At 46.1% G+C, this 14,104-nt stretch overlaps 1 pseudogene; it reads right to left on the reverse strand.

Moving 5' to 3' along the window:
• Positions 1–858: 858 nt before the first annotated feature.
• Positions 859–14,104, reverse strand: part of LOC138102853 (kinesin-like protein KIF24) — a 30,998-nt pseudogene continuing 17,752 nt past the window's right edge.

Here is a 14,104-nt window from a genome sequence, read left to right on the forward strand (position 1 = left end):
GAGAAACCTACTCCTTTTCAGGGGCCTTTAGAAATATATATATATTTCTTTTTGACCAGCCTAGCACTGCAAGTTTTTTTTCTCTACCTGAGGTTCAGAGCTGCCTAAGCCTGAAGCTCCTGAATCCCTGCGCTCCTGGGGCATACCTCCTGAGCCACTAGGATCCCAAATTTTTATATTTTGTTAATTTTTGCAATTTTTCAATTTTTCTGTTTTAATAAATTGTTTTAATTTCTACAAAGAGTTGTCTCATTCCTCACACTTGGGAACACAAATGCCATAACTTGGAACATCTCCTTCCTTCTTCTTCCCCCCAGCTTATATACTGAGCATGATGTCATATGGTCTGGAATATCCCTTTGATCAGTTGGGATCATGTGTCTGGGCTGTGTCTCTTCCCAAATTCCCATGCACCCCCAGCCTCCTCACCAGCGTGGCAGTAAGAGAAGCAGAAAAGGCCTTGGCTCTGTGCAAGTGGCACTCAGCAATAGCAAAAACATCTCTATATTATCAACCTTGTGTTCAGCACAAATCCAAAACACAGCCCCATACCAGCCACTGGGAAGAAAATTATCTCAGCCAAAACCAGCACACCTGGAGCCCGTGGATTCAGCTGCAGGTATTTCTGTCAGGTCGTGTCCAACAAATGGACTGTGAATGACTCCTTACTTTGATGAACCCAAGCCCAGAAGGCAGCAGCATAGCTTCACATCACAACAAGTGGGTGAAAGCCACTTGACCCCTGTTTGTGGGAAATGCAGAAGGGTGCAGTGTGTTCCTCCACAATGCATTTATTCCCCCAGGTACAGCATGCTGTCCAGCAGAGCTCTGCTTCTCATACACTGCCAGTTCTCTTCCTCAGACCTTTTCTAGGAACCATGTATGTTCTTGTCCACAGGTCAGCTTCTCTTGTTTAGAAGACATTTTCTCTGTATCAGTTGTTTCCTCGTAGTCAAGAAGGGACACCATGAGAGAGGCCATTAGCTCAGAAGTGGATTCTGAGGAACAACTGGATAGTCTGGAATGGTTAACTCAGTTTTTTCAAGCTTTCCATTTTACATCTCCTGCAAGGGCAGCTTGTCTATCCAAAGTGGATTCTTCCTTCTCTTCATGCTGGAGGTGTATCTCTGCCCTCTGGAGTTCCTGATTTTGGTACAGGAGAAACATATAGGTTTGAAGCATCCTTTTCTGGAGTCAAAGTGACTTCACTGGAATAAATGAGACATCTGTGTTTGGATTTGTACTGTTTGTGATCAGCTAGGAAATATTTGCCATTTTTCCAGTTACAAGCAGGATCTTGCAGACAGTAAGGTTTTTCTGCAGTATTGCTTGGAGAGGACTCAATAGCTAAGTCATAGCTCCAGTCTGATGGAGTTTTGCTGCAGCCTGCATTTTTAATGGATTCCCCTGTCTTTGGGCTGCCCTCACTACAATCCCAGCTGTCATCTAGTTCATGTTCTTGAATGGGTATTGCATATTTTAAAAATAAATCCCCTTGATTTTGGCCTTTTTGCTTTTCCTCATTTCCTTGTTCTTGTTGATGAAGGAAAAAATTAATGTTAACTGCATTTGTTGGTGTTTCTTCCTTTCACACTCTTTTGACTGCAGGCAGGTGAGAAAGAATTTTCACTGAAATCAGTCATCCAGATCTTCCAGCTGCATCCCCTCTTTGCTCTGTACTTCTGTGGAAGTAAGGTTCAGCTCCTGCTTCACTTGAATCTCCTTGGACTTGTATTGCATTAAAAACCTTTCAAGAGTTTGATAGTTCAATTTTTGCTGTAGAGTAGGTGTCTGCTGAAACTGCTGGTGATAAGGACATAAATGCTCTTCCCTTTCCTTCTGAAATGGAGGCAGATTTGTCCAGGTTTCAACACACTGTTTAACAAAGGCATTTCCCCATTCCTGTGTGCTGTCAGAAGGCAGATTTCCATCTCCAAAGGAAATATCATCTCTTAGAAACAAGCTGTTTCTGAACAGGTTGCATTGTCTGGACTTTCAGGCAGTGGACAGGTGATCTGTCTTGTGTATACTTGTACTTCTGGCCACTCTCTTTTGTTTCTGCCATGGCAGCATTTTTGATGATGAAATCCTTTGCAGTGGGGTTCTTTTCAGAGTGGGGAGACAGATCATCAGTTTTCTTCTTCAGGGGATGTTCTAGCTGTAGGGCTAGTGTGTTGGAACTATGATGAGCTGGGATTTCCTCTGAAAACATGTTCTTTGTTGATTCCCCTGGGGATAGAGGTAAAAGGAACACAGTGGCTGGAGTGCTGCAGGACATGCCTTTGTAGCATTTGAGGGATGCTGGAGGCCTAGCTTCAATTTCTTTGGAGAACTCTTTTTCCCAGGTGGCAAAGAGGGAATGTTTTGGACACATTTTGGAGATACATTTCCAGCTGTCCAATACCTGTTTGTGACAGGGTAGAACATTTAATCCCTTTCTTCAGCTCTTTGATCCTGCAAATGAGACTGGCTTTAGAAGATGTCATGTTTACAGATAAATAACAGTGTCTTCAGAACAAACTAGCACACTTCAGAACAAGCCCAGGTCCCTCAGCCTATCCTCGTAAGAGAGATGCTCCAGTCCCCTAATCATCTTTGTAGTGCTCTGCTGGACCTGCTCCAGAAGCTCCATGTCTTTCTTGTACTGGGGAGCCTAGAACTGGACACAGAACTCCAGATGTGCCTCACCAGGGCTGAGTAGAGGGGCAGGATCACCTCCCTTGACCTGCTGGCAGTGCTCTTCCTAATGCATCCCAGGATCCCATTGCCCTTCTTGGCCAAAAGGGCACACAGCTGGCTCATGGACAACTTATTGTCCACCAGGACCCCCAGGTCCTTCTCCATAGAACTGCTTTCCAGCAGGTTGGCCCCCAGCCTGTGCTGGTGCATGGGGTTATTCCTCCTCAGGTGCAGGATCCTGCACTTCCCTTTGTTGAATTTCATGTCTCCAACCTGTTGAGGTTCTTCTGAAGGGCTGCAAAACATTCTGGAGTATCGGCCACTCCTCCCAGCTTTGTGTTGTCAGCAAACTTGCTGAGGAGGAATCTGCCTCTTTAGCCAAGTCATTGATGAATAAGTTAAACAATACTGGGCCCAGTATTGAACCCTGGGGGACACCACTAGTGACAGGCTGTCTCGGTTTGAAAGACAGGTGTCTGCTAAGGAAGGCAGAAGCCTCCCTTGAAGTGGCAGATATAACCCCTTTCCCTCTGAGTTATTATAATTCTGAAATCAAGGGTCTTTAGGCAAAGATGTGGGAAATAGGAATAACAGTTCTTTACTATATATATATATATATATAAAACCAGTCAAACAAAACAACAACAACTATGACAGTAACAGCAAACACAAACCCAGTCCCAGCCTTCTCGGCTGTCAGGCTACTCCCCCTCGGGTGCAGTTCCGCTTGCAGCCGGCAGGGATCGCTGGCGGCTCCCGGTGAGCAGGGTAGATGCGGTGGTTCCCCCGCGGCTGCAGGGGGCGCTCCGGAGCGAGCTTGGGGAACACGCGGCTACTCTGGTGCCCTGGGATCCCGGGGAAGGGTGGAACAAAGGCTTCACAAACCCCTGGGCAGCCAATCCTGGACTCCCGGAACAGCAGGCTGGAATGGCAGGTCGGAGCGGCAGGCACAAACACAAATCCTGGGTGGCAGACAAGATGTATCCAAAAGGGGAACCCCCCGGGGCTCCAGGCAGGCAGGGTGAGCACGGCTACAACGCAGCGAAGGCTCAAAGCAGCAGCGGGGCAGGGCGGCCACAGCCCAGCTTCCAGCAGGGCAGGGAAAGCAGCTTTGGGATCCCGGCGTTGTTTCCAGCAGAGAGAAAGACACCGAAAACGGGAACCAGCAGCTCCTTTCTCTGCAGCCTCTCTCTCCAGACGCTGAGAGCGAACTGAGCTGACAACCAGGTGAAAAACAAAAGTCTGGACAGGCCCTTTTGTCTTTCTTAAGTATGGTCATCTTCTCTTAAGTACTGCCATTTATCTCCTAGCAACATGCATATGGGAAAAATTCCTTTAACAGAAAAAACTAGGACTAAACTAAAACCCCAACACAGGCCTCCAACTAGACCCTGTGCCACTGATCACAACCCTCTGGGATCTGCCATTCAGCCAGTTCTCAACCCACCTCACTGTCCTCTCATCCAGTCCACACTTCCAGAGCTTGCCCATGAAGATGTTGTGAGAGACAGTGTCAAAAGCCTTGATGAAGACCAGGTAGACAATATCCATGGCTCTCCCCTTATCCATCCATGTAGTTGTTTCATTGTAGAAGGCAATCAGGTTGGTCAAGCATGATTACCTTTTAGTGAATCTATGCTGACTGCTCCAGATCACCTTCTTGTCCTCCATGTGGGTAGAGATGGCCTCCAGAATGAGGGCTCCATCACCTTTCCAGGGACTGAGGTGAGGCTGACTGGCCTGTAGCTCCCTGGGTGTCATAGGTTAGCAAAGCATACTCCCAGAAGTGATGTTCTTGCAAAGAGGTGCTTACATCTTCCTCTATGACGTGATAGAACCTATCAGCTGGCCAGTTTGAATATGGACAATTCTTTAAGCCACTTAAAGTTGTGACCGTCTCTGTGATCCACAATTAAGAATAGGAAACTCTGAGGCAGACCCTCTCTGTCTTGTTTCCGGTGCTGGGACAGGTGGCTGCTGGACCCGTGGGGCGGCCAGCGGGCCTGGCCCAGGCCCTGCTCGGGCCAGGCCATGGGGGGCCACGGCCATCCTGGATCCGATGGGCCTGTTCCACCCGCGGAACACCCCCACAGCCTTGCTGTGGGCAGCCAGAGCGTCTCGGCTTCCCCCCCCCCCCCTCCACTGCGGCCAAGATTTCAGCTGTCCCAGCAGAGGTCATGTGACTGACAGTGATAAGCAACATTCCATCTGCAAGGCCTAGGTGAGATTAAACCTTTTAGTGCTGTGAAGAGCTGAAAACCTGAGGGAAGAGAAAGAGGAGATGCTTAAAGCTGAAATTCTGTTGTGAAGCTATGATATGTCAGAGTACCCATTGTAATTTCATGAAGATGTGGGGGGTGGAGTGTTCAACTCCTGCTTGTTAGCAAAAGCACCTGCGCTGAGATAGGCAGATACTGACACAGCCGTAATTTCAAGAGAAGTTTGAACAGGGAGAGATGGAAGCGATGAGGACTTTTGCTCCAAATGGGAAAGGAGAAAACCTCAGTTCCTAGAGATGCTCCCAAAGATTTCTTAGAGATAAAATGCTCCCAGAGATGAGTGAAGAGAACTTTTGTTTCTGAACAACTCAACCTTAAAATTGTACCCCAAAAAACTTCAAAAGAGTGGACCCTCGAAAGCAGTTGTGGGAAAAGTTGCAAGTTAGGGTAAGGGACTTGCATGCGAGCAGAGAGACTGCTCTTCCTAAATGGACTGAACAAAGTTATTTGGAAGTGGGTGGCTGTCTCGTTGTGATAATGTTTTCATAGCATGAGCAAGAGAGACTCCTCTTCCTAAATGGACTGAACAAGGTTTTTATGGAAGTGATAAACAGACTGAACATCTCAAGGGTTGTCTTTTTACATTGTCACTTGGAGAAGGGAGGAAGGTGGGGGGAGGAGAAGAGTTCTGAAGGTGTTGTATGATTTTTTTTTCTTCTTTTAGGTCTGTTAATAAACTTCTTTATATTCTTTCAAGTTTGGTGCCTGCTTTGCATTTCTCCTAATTCTTATCTCACAGAAGGTAAACAGTAATGAGTATTTTGGACCAAACCACTACATTAAATCGGTGTTTCTGCCCGGTTACAAACCCAACCCGCTACACTGGGTCTTCCTTTTTTCCCTTTTTGAGGACCAGGGTGACATTTGCTTTCTTCCTGTCTTCAGGCACCTCTCCTGATCTCCATGATCTTTAAAAGATGATCGTGAGTGGCCTCGCTATGGTGTCTGCCAACTCTCTCAGCATTCCTGGATGCATCCCATCAGGGCCCATGGACTTGTGGATGTCAAGTTTGCCTAGGTGTTCTCTGACCCAATCCTCCTTGACCAAGGGAATGTCTTCCTCCCACCATTCCTTTACCCTGGTCTCCTGGGTCAGAGATCCCTGAGGGCTGTTCTTGTCAGTGCAGACTGATGCAAAGATGGCGTTCAGTAACTCTGCCTTCTCTCCATCCTCTGTCACCGGGCTCCCCCCTGGATTTAGTAAATCGTCCACATTATCCTTAGTTTTCCTTTTGTTATTGTTGTATTTGAAGGAGCTCTTCTTGTCCTTAACATCCTTGGCCAGATTTAATTCCAGATAGGCCTTGGCCTTCCTCGTCTCATTTTTACTTACTCTGACAACCTCTCTATATTCATTCCAAGTGGCCTGACCCTGCTTCTATCTCCTGTGTGTTTCCTGCTTATGCTTGAGTAGTGACAGGAGTTATTTATTCATCCATGCAGGTCTCTTGCCCTCTGTGCCTGATTTCTTGCTCATTGGGTTGTGTTGCTCTTGATTCTGGAGGAAGTGGTGCTTGAATAGTGACCAGCTCTCTTAGACCTCCCTTCCCTGCCATGTCCGTTCCCATGGGATTCTTCCAAGAAGATCCCTGAGGAGGCTAAAGTCAGCTCTCCTGAAGTCTGTGTTTGCTATCTTATGTGCTGCCCTGCTTCCTCCTTGCCCGATACTGAACTCCACAATCTCATGGTCACTGCAGCCAAGGCTGCCCCCAACCTTCACATCTCCAATAAGGCCTTCCCTCTTTCTTAGTATAAGGTCAAGCAGCATACTATTCCTCATTGGTTCCTCCACCACCTCTGACAGGAAGTTGTCTTCAATGCTTTTCAGGAACTTCCTGGACTGTTTGTGCTTTGCTGTGTTGCTTCTCTAGCAGATGTCATGCTTTCAGATATTTAGGCTAAATACTAAATTTAGTGTCATGATTTCTGTTTTAATTGTCAGTGATCTACACATGTATCAAAACCCTTCTGCCAAAATGCTTGAATTTCTGGAAAGGTCTTTCGAAGTGCTTCCTTGAACAGTGTGGAACAGGTCAAATGAGTGAAGAAGGCCTCTGTTTCAGTGCAAGGGGGTTGCATTTCCACACTTTATAATGCAGCATGGCACACTGCCAGCTCAAGACATGCCTAGTACTCTCCACAGCACATCATAGAGTTCCACCCACAAGACACAAAGTAGGGCTTTTGGAGTAGTTGCAGTGGGGCTTATTGTCTCAGGTGATATGTGTACAGGGCTACATTGCTCTTAGATCAGACTCAGTAACTGTGAAGAGCTTCTTATCTGGTATCACCCTATCCCCTCAATTGTCTCCTTTATCCCTCTTCCCCTTAAGCATCTCATCCTCTTAACCTTGGCATTGAACAGCCTATAATTTACAGCCTCCTGTGTAGGAGGGAGGTGATGCCTTTCCCTGGTCTTAAAGTCAAGAGTCAAACATGGTTAGAAGGGAAAAAGGGATTTTACCTTGGTATTTATTTTAAGGATCCTTAGGTGCACTACGTCCAGGTCAAATACACCTCAATGCACACCGCAGTGCACACCACACAAAAGATCTGGTATAACATTACAGGTCTTACTAATTAGCATATCCATCAAAGATTCCCCAATGAGAGGCTCAAGTGAGCCCCCCTCCCCAAGGAACCTTCCCCTGGATGGTTCTATCTTGGTTTACAGAATGTGTTCTGGAGAGGACCTTGGGGTCTGGGGCACACTGATCCCTAACTACGAAGCTTCTAAAATGTTTAGTCTCCTAGCTTGACAAACAAGTTGTCGCTGGTTGGGTTTGTAACCGGGCAGAAACACCAATTTAGTGTAGTGGTTTGGTCTAAAATACTCATTACTGTTTATCTTCTGTGAGATAAGAATTAGGAGAAATGCAAAGCAGGCACCAACTTGAAAGAATATAAAGAAGTTTATTAACAGACCTAGAAGAAGAAAAGAAAAAAACCAAAAATTTATACCACCTTCAGAACTCTCCTCCTCCCCCCACCTTCCTCCCTTCTCCCACTGACAATGTAAAGACAACCCTTAAGATGTTCAGTCTGTTACCACTTCCATAATAACCTTGTTCAGTCCATTTAGAAAGAGAAGTCTCTTCTAGCTCGTGCAATGAAAACAGTATCACAACGAGACAGCCGCCCACTTCCAAATATTGTTCAGTCCATTTAGGAAGAGGAGTCTCTCTGCTTGCGATGTGAGTCCCTTCCCCCGACTTGCAGCTTTTCCCGCAACTGCTTTCGAGGGTCCACTCTTGAAGTTTTTTGGGGTACAATTTTAAGGTTGAGCCATTCAGAAACAAAAAAAACAGAGGCCCTTCTCCTTCCCTGGGAGCAAAGGGTTTTCTTATCTTCAAGACTATCTCTGGGAGCATCTCTAGGAATTGAGGTTTTTCTCCTTTTGCATTTGGAGCAAAAGTCCTCATCTGGTTCATCTCTCTCTGTCCAAACTTCTCATGAAATTACAGCTGCGTCAGCATCTGCCTATCTCAGCGCAGGTGCTTTTGCTTACGAGTTGAACACTCCACCCCCCGTATCTTCATGAAATTACAATGGGATACTCTGATATATCATAGCTTCACAACAGAATTTCAGCTTTAAGCATCTCCTCTCTCTCTTCCCTCAGGTTTTCAGCTCTTCACAGCAATAAAAGGGTTAATCTCACCTCGGCCTTGCAACTGTGTGGCTTATCGCTGTCGGTCACCTGACCTCTGCCGGACAGAGGTGCCGCTTTGCTGAATCTCGGCCGCAGTGGAGGGGGGGGGGGGTGGTTCCGAGCCTCTCTGGCCGCCCATGGCAAGGCAGTGGGGGGGTTCCATGGCTGGAACAGGCCCATGGCTCCAGGCTGGCCGTGGCCCGGCCCGGCCTGGCCCAAGCAGGGCCTGGCCGGGTCTGCTGGCCCCCGCACGGGGCCTGCAGCCACCTGTCCCAGCACCGGAAACGAGAGAGAGCTTGGGGGGGAGTTTGTCTATTCTTAAGTGTGTATCACAGAGGCGGTCACAACTTTAAGTGGCTTAAAGAATTGTCCATATTCAAACTGGCCAGCTGATAAGTTCTGTCAGCTCCCAGAGGAAGCTGTAAGCACCCCTTAGCAAGGATATCCCTTCCGGGACTATGCTTGCTAACCTATGACACAAGTCCAAGAATGTAGGCAAAAAGCACTAAGAGTACAGAAGTTGTAAAAATGTATAAAGGGGTATAAAAGAAAAGGCAAAAATCTTCATGGCATCAGAGGGACTTGCACACATTATAGACAGAACTACAAGAGAAAATTAAACCAAACCTTTTAATTGCTGAGGTTAATAATCTGGCAGTTACAGGGAGCACAGTGATATTTTCATCACTGAAAGCTGCCATCAAAAAAGATCAGCAAGATCCAGAGAATTTCAAGACCAAATACAAGAGTTGGAACAGATAAGGATGTTATTTGCATTGTGAAAATTGCATTTCTTGCCTAAATCAACATTTCCAATGCAACCAAAATAAAATGTAATGACAAACTTTTTTCTTTGTATTTTTTCACATTGACAAGAATATGCTTTATCACCTACCTGTCAGCATATCATAAAGTGTTCAGGGTATGGTCTGTAGCTATGTGACTAGGTGATATATTGGCTATCATACGTCTTGAAATTGCCAAACAGAATCCTTTAGCATCTAGGGTTGGAAGGAAAAAATGAGATTCTTAGCAATTCCTATATTTATTTTTAAACATGTGCTAGTCCTTATTTTACACACACACACACACAAAAAGTGATTTAATTTGCTCAGAATTTCTTAAAACTTACCTTTCATTTCTTGTAAATTAGCAATGCATACAGAGGCAGTTTAACATGAGTCAGGTAATGCACATCTAGTCTCTTTTTTAAAAAAAAGTAGTTCTCTTGTCTTAATTTGTCTTGCAATTTTTTGTTTAAAGTTTAAAATGAATACAAGTGTTAATCAGGGCTCTGAACAAGCCCTTGCACTGGGGGCCACAAAGGTGCTCATATGTTTTGAGGAAGAAAGCATATGTTACATGTGGAGTGAAGAAATGTTGATGAAAACTCCCATGAGTGTTAATTCACAGAAGATACAAGACTGGTTGCAAATTGGGTGGAGGTGGATGGTAACTGAATGATTCTGGAAGGTAGTATTCGGGGTTTTTGTTTGGTTTTAGTTTTTTGTTTCTTTGTTTTTTACCATGACAGTCCATAAGATTGACTGGGGGAACTGGTAGTTGGCTTTAATTCTGAGATTATCTTTAAAATTAATGTTTGGAAAAGTTCATAGGATCATAGGATGGTTTGTGTTGGAAGGGACTCATCAAGATTATTGAGTCTAACTCCTGGCCCGGCACAGGACACCCAAAGAATCACACCATGTGCCTGACAGCATTGTCCAAAATTTAGATGCCTGTTGGTCGAAGTGATGGTTGCGGTCTTGATCTGTCGGGGTGGGGGAAGCTCACACAATATAAAGTTCAATGGGTTCAGGTAAGAAGGCCCAGATACCTCCCCTGAGGGGGGAGTTTTAACCCGGCTGATGTAACACTGTGAATCATGCGCAGTCCTCTGGTGGAAGGCCCCAGAAATGAGTGTGGGGGCACTAAGGAGGTCTTTGATGGTTTATGACACCTTCTAAGACATGACAGCTGTTTCTCACACCAGCGTACTTGAGCCAGTCATATAATCTCAGAAGGGATGAATACCTTCAGGCCTATGTGGGAATTTCAAGATACCTCCCCTGGGGGTAGAGTTTTACACCTGAGCCAGTTGTGTAAGGGAAGACATTGGCATGATAAAAAGCATTATCCCACCTCAAAGGATCTGCTTCTTATCAGCCTTCTCCCCCATGTGGCTCAAAAAACAGCTTGTTGCTAAACAAAGGTCATCCTCCTGTGCTGGGTGCAAACTCCCTCTGCACCTGTGTTACAAAAGGATAGGATATTGGATTTTAGAAGTAGTAAGGCTAAGGCTCTGCTAGGCTGTAAGGCCTCAGGTGTAGAAATAGTTCTCTGGGGAAACAGGAATGGAATGTACTGGGTGGGGAGGTTAGGAATAGTGAATTAGCTGGGCATGGTGAACCTGTTAGTGAATTAGCTGGGCATGGTGAACCTGTCTAAAAGTAAATTGTTCTGGGTTGATATATGTTGCATGCAAGGGGGATTTCAGTGGTAGGAGCTCGTTGAGCATTATCTAAGACTAGACAACCATGAAGATATATGGCTTAGGGTATGATTATCAATTGTTAATCCTTGTGATATATGTTTTACTTTGAAGATTAAATCTTGTATGTGTGCCAATGTTTGAAACTGTATAAAGAGCTGAGTGAAACGATAGGCCTTTGGGAAGCCTGATTTGGGACACTAGTCCCCAGGTCCCCGGGCCCTGAATAAAGCACCGCATAAACTGACTCTCTGTTGGTTTGTGTTTGTGGTCGGTGGGCAACACCTGGGCTGTTGTGCAGATCAGAGGTTTCACCACCACACCCAAAATCTCTCCTCCTCCCCTTCGGTTAGGGGGTGCAAACCTGGCCTTAGCAAAGCACCTACTGCTTTTGCAAATGGCTGATAGTTTGAGTCATTAACCTTTAATATTTCAGTGTCTCACCCCACCCTCCAACCCACCATGGGCAGGGACACCTTCCACTAGACCAGGTTGCTCAAAGCCCTGTCCAACCTGGCCTTGAACACTTCCAGGGATGGGGCATCCACAACTTCTCTCAGCAACCTGTTCCAGTGCCTCACCACCCTCACAGTAAAGAATTTCTTCCCAATATCTAATCTAAACCTCCCCTCTTTCATTTTAAAGCCATTCCTCCTTGTCCTCTCACCATGCCCTTGTAAAAAGTCCTTCTCCAGCCTTCTTGTAGGCCCCCTTCAGGTACTGGAAGGCTTCTATAAGATCATCCTGAAGCCTTCTCTTTTCCAGGCTGAACAATCCCAACTTTCCTCATAGGGGAGGTGCTCCACCCTTCTGATCATCTTCATGGTACTCCTCTGGTCTCACTCTGATGGGTTTATGTCCTTCTTGTGATGGAGACCCTAGAGCTGGACACAGTACTCCAGGTGGGGGTCTCACAAGAGCAGAGTAGAGGGGCAGAATCCCCTCCCTCAACCTCCTTGCCACACTGCTTTTGATGCACCCCAGGACATGATTGGCTTTCTGGGCTGCCAGCACACATTGCTGGGTTATGTCCAGACTCTCATCCACCAGCACCCCCAAGTCCTTCTTGGCAGGGCTGTTTTCAATCCATTCTCTGCCCAGCCTGTACTGATAGCAGTGTTTGCCCCAACCCAGGTGCAGCACTTTACACTTGGCCTTGTTAAATCGCACGAGGTTTTGATGGGCCCACTTTTCGAGTTTGTCCAGGTCCCTCTGGATGGCATCCTGTCTGTCACATGTGTCAACTTGTTATATAATACAGTGTCATAGGTTAGCAAGCATAGTCCCGGAAGGGATATCCTTGCTAAGGGGTGCTTACAGCTTCCTCTGGGACCTGATAGAACCTATCAGCTGGCCAGTTTGAATATGGACAATTCTTTAAGCCACTTAAAGTTGTGACCGCCTCTGTGATACACACTTAAGAATAGACAAACTCCCCCCCCAAGCTCTCTCTCGTTTCCGGCGCTGGCACAGGTGGCTGCAGGCCCCGTGCAGGGGCCAGCAGGCCCGGCCAGGCCCTGCTTGGGCCAGGCCGGGCCGGGCCACGGCCAGCCTGGAGCCATGGGCCTGTTCCAGCCGTGGAACCCCCCCCCACTGCCTTGCCGTGGGCAGCCGGAGCGGCTCGGAATCCCCCCCTCCACTGCGGCCGAGATTCAGCAAAGCGGCACCTCTGTTCGGCAGAGGTCAGGTGACCAACTGCGATAAGCCACATTCCAGCTGTAAGGCCGAGGTGAGATTAACCCTTTTATTGCTGTGAAGAGCTGAAAACCTGAGGGAAGAGAGAGAGGAGATGCTTAAAGCTGAAAGTCTGTTGTGAAGCTATGATATATCAGAGTATCCTGTTGTAATTTCATGAAGATATGGGGGGTGGAGTGTTCAACTCATAAGCAGAAGCACCTGCGCTGAGATAGGCAGATGCTGACGCAGCTGTAATTTCATGAGAAGTTTGGACAGAGAGAGATGAACCAGATGAACCAGATGAGGACTTTTGCTCCAAAGAGGAAAGGAGAAAAACCTCAATTCCTAGAGATGCTTCCAGAGATAGTCTTAAAGATGAAGATGACCCTTTGCTCCCAGGGAAGGAGAAGGGCCTCTGTTTTTTTTGTTTCTGAACAGCTCAACCTTAAAATTGTACCCCAGAAAACTTTCAAGAGTGGACCCTCAAAAGCAGTTGCGGGAAAAGCTGCAAGTCGGGGGAAGGGACTCACATCGTAAGCAGAGAGACTCCTCTTCCTGAATGGACTGAACAATATTTGGAAGTGGGTGGCTGTCTCGGTGTGATACTGTTTTCATAGCATGAGCAAAAAGAGACTTCTCTTTCTAAATGGACTGAACCAGGTTATTATGGAAGTGGTAAACAGACTGAACATCTTAAGGGTTGTCTTTACATTGTCAGTGGGAGACGGGAGGAAGGTGGGGGGAGGAGGAGAGTTCTAAAGGTGGTATAATTTTTTTTTCTTTTCTTCTTTTAGGTCTGTTAATAAACTTCTTTATATTCATTCAAGTTGGTGCCTGCTTTGCATTTCTCCTAATTCTTATCTCACAGAAGATAAACAGTAATGAGTATTTTAGACCAAACCACTACACTAAATTGGTGTTTCCGCCCGGTTACAAACCCAACCCGCGACATACAGTTATATATTTCTCTTTTCTTCGAGAGTTTAATAGCAGTTTTTGAATCATGACTCTTTTAAAAAAAATTTTCTAAAATTTTGTCATTATCAAGGGAATCTCTACTGTTGTCTTTCTGCTCATTTTACATGAGTTAATTTGCTTTGCCAGAAAAGAGTGTGTGTAGCGTAGGAAAGCAAGAGACACAAGCTGAAGCAAGTGAATCTGGTTTATTGTAAAGTTAGACAGCATTTAAACTTTTTAGCCTGAAAAGCTGTTTTTAGTTGCCTGCATAAACCCAGTTACAGTTCCCCAATAAATCCATCTTCTTGACAGTTTGTTGTTCTTTTCTCAGGACCACAGGCTAGCAAACAGGATTCTATTTTCAGATCT

Source organism: Aphelocoma coerulescens, assembly GCF_041296385.1.
Source record: "Aphelocoma coerulescens isolate FSJ_1873_10779 chromosome W unlocalized genomic scaffold, UR_Acoe_1.0 ChrW_unloc_scaf_3, whole genome shotgun sequence".
NCBI classification, from domain to species: Eukaryota; Metazoa; Chordata; class Aves; order Passeriformes; family Corvidae; genus Aphelocoma; species Aphelocoma coerulescens.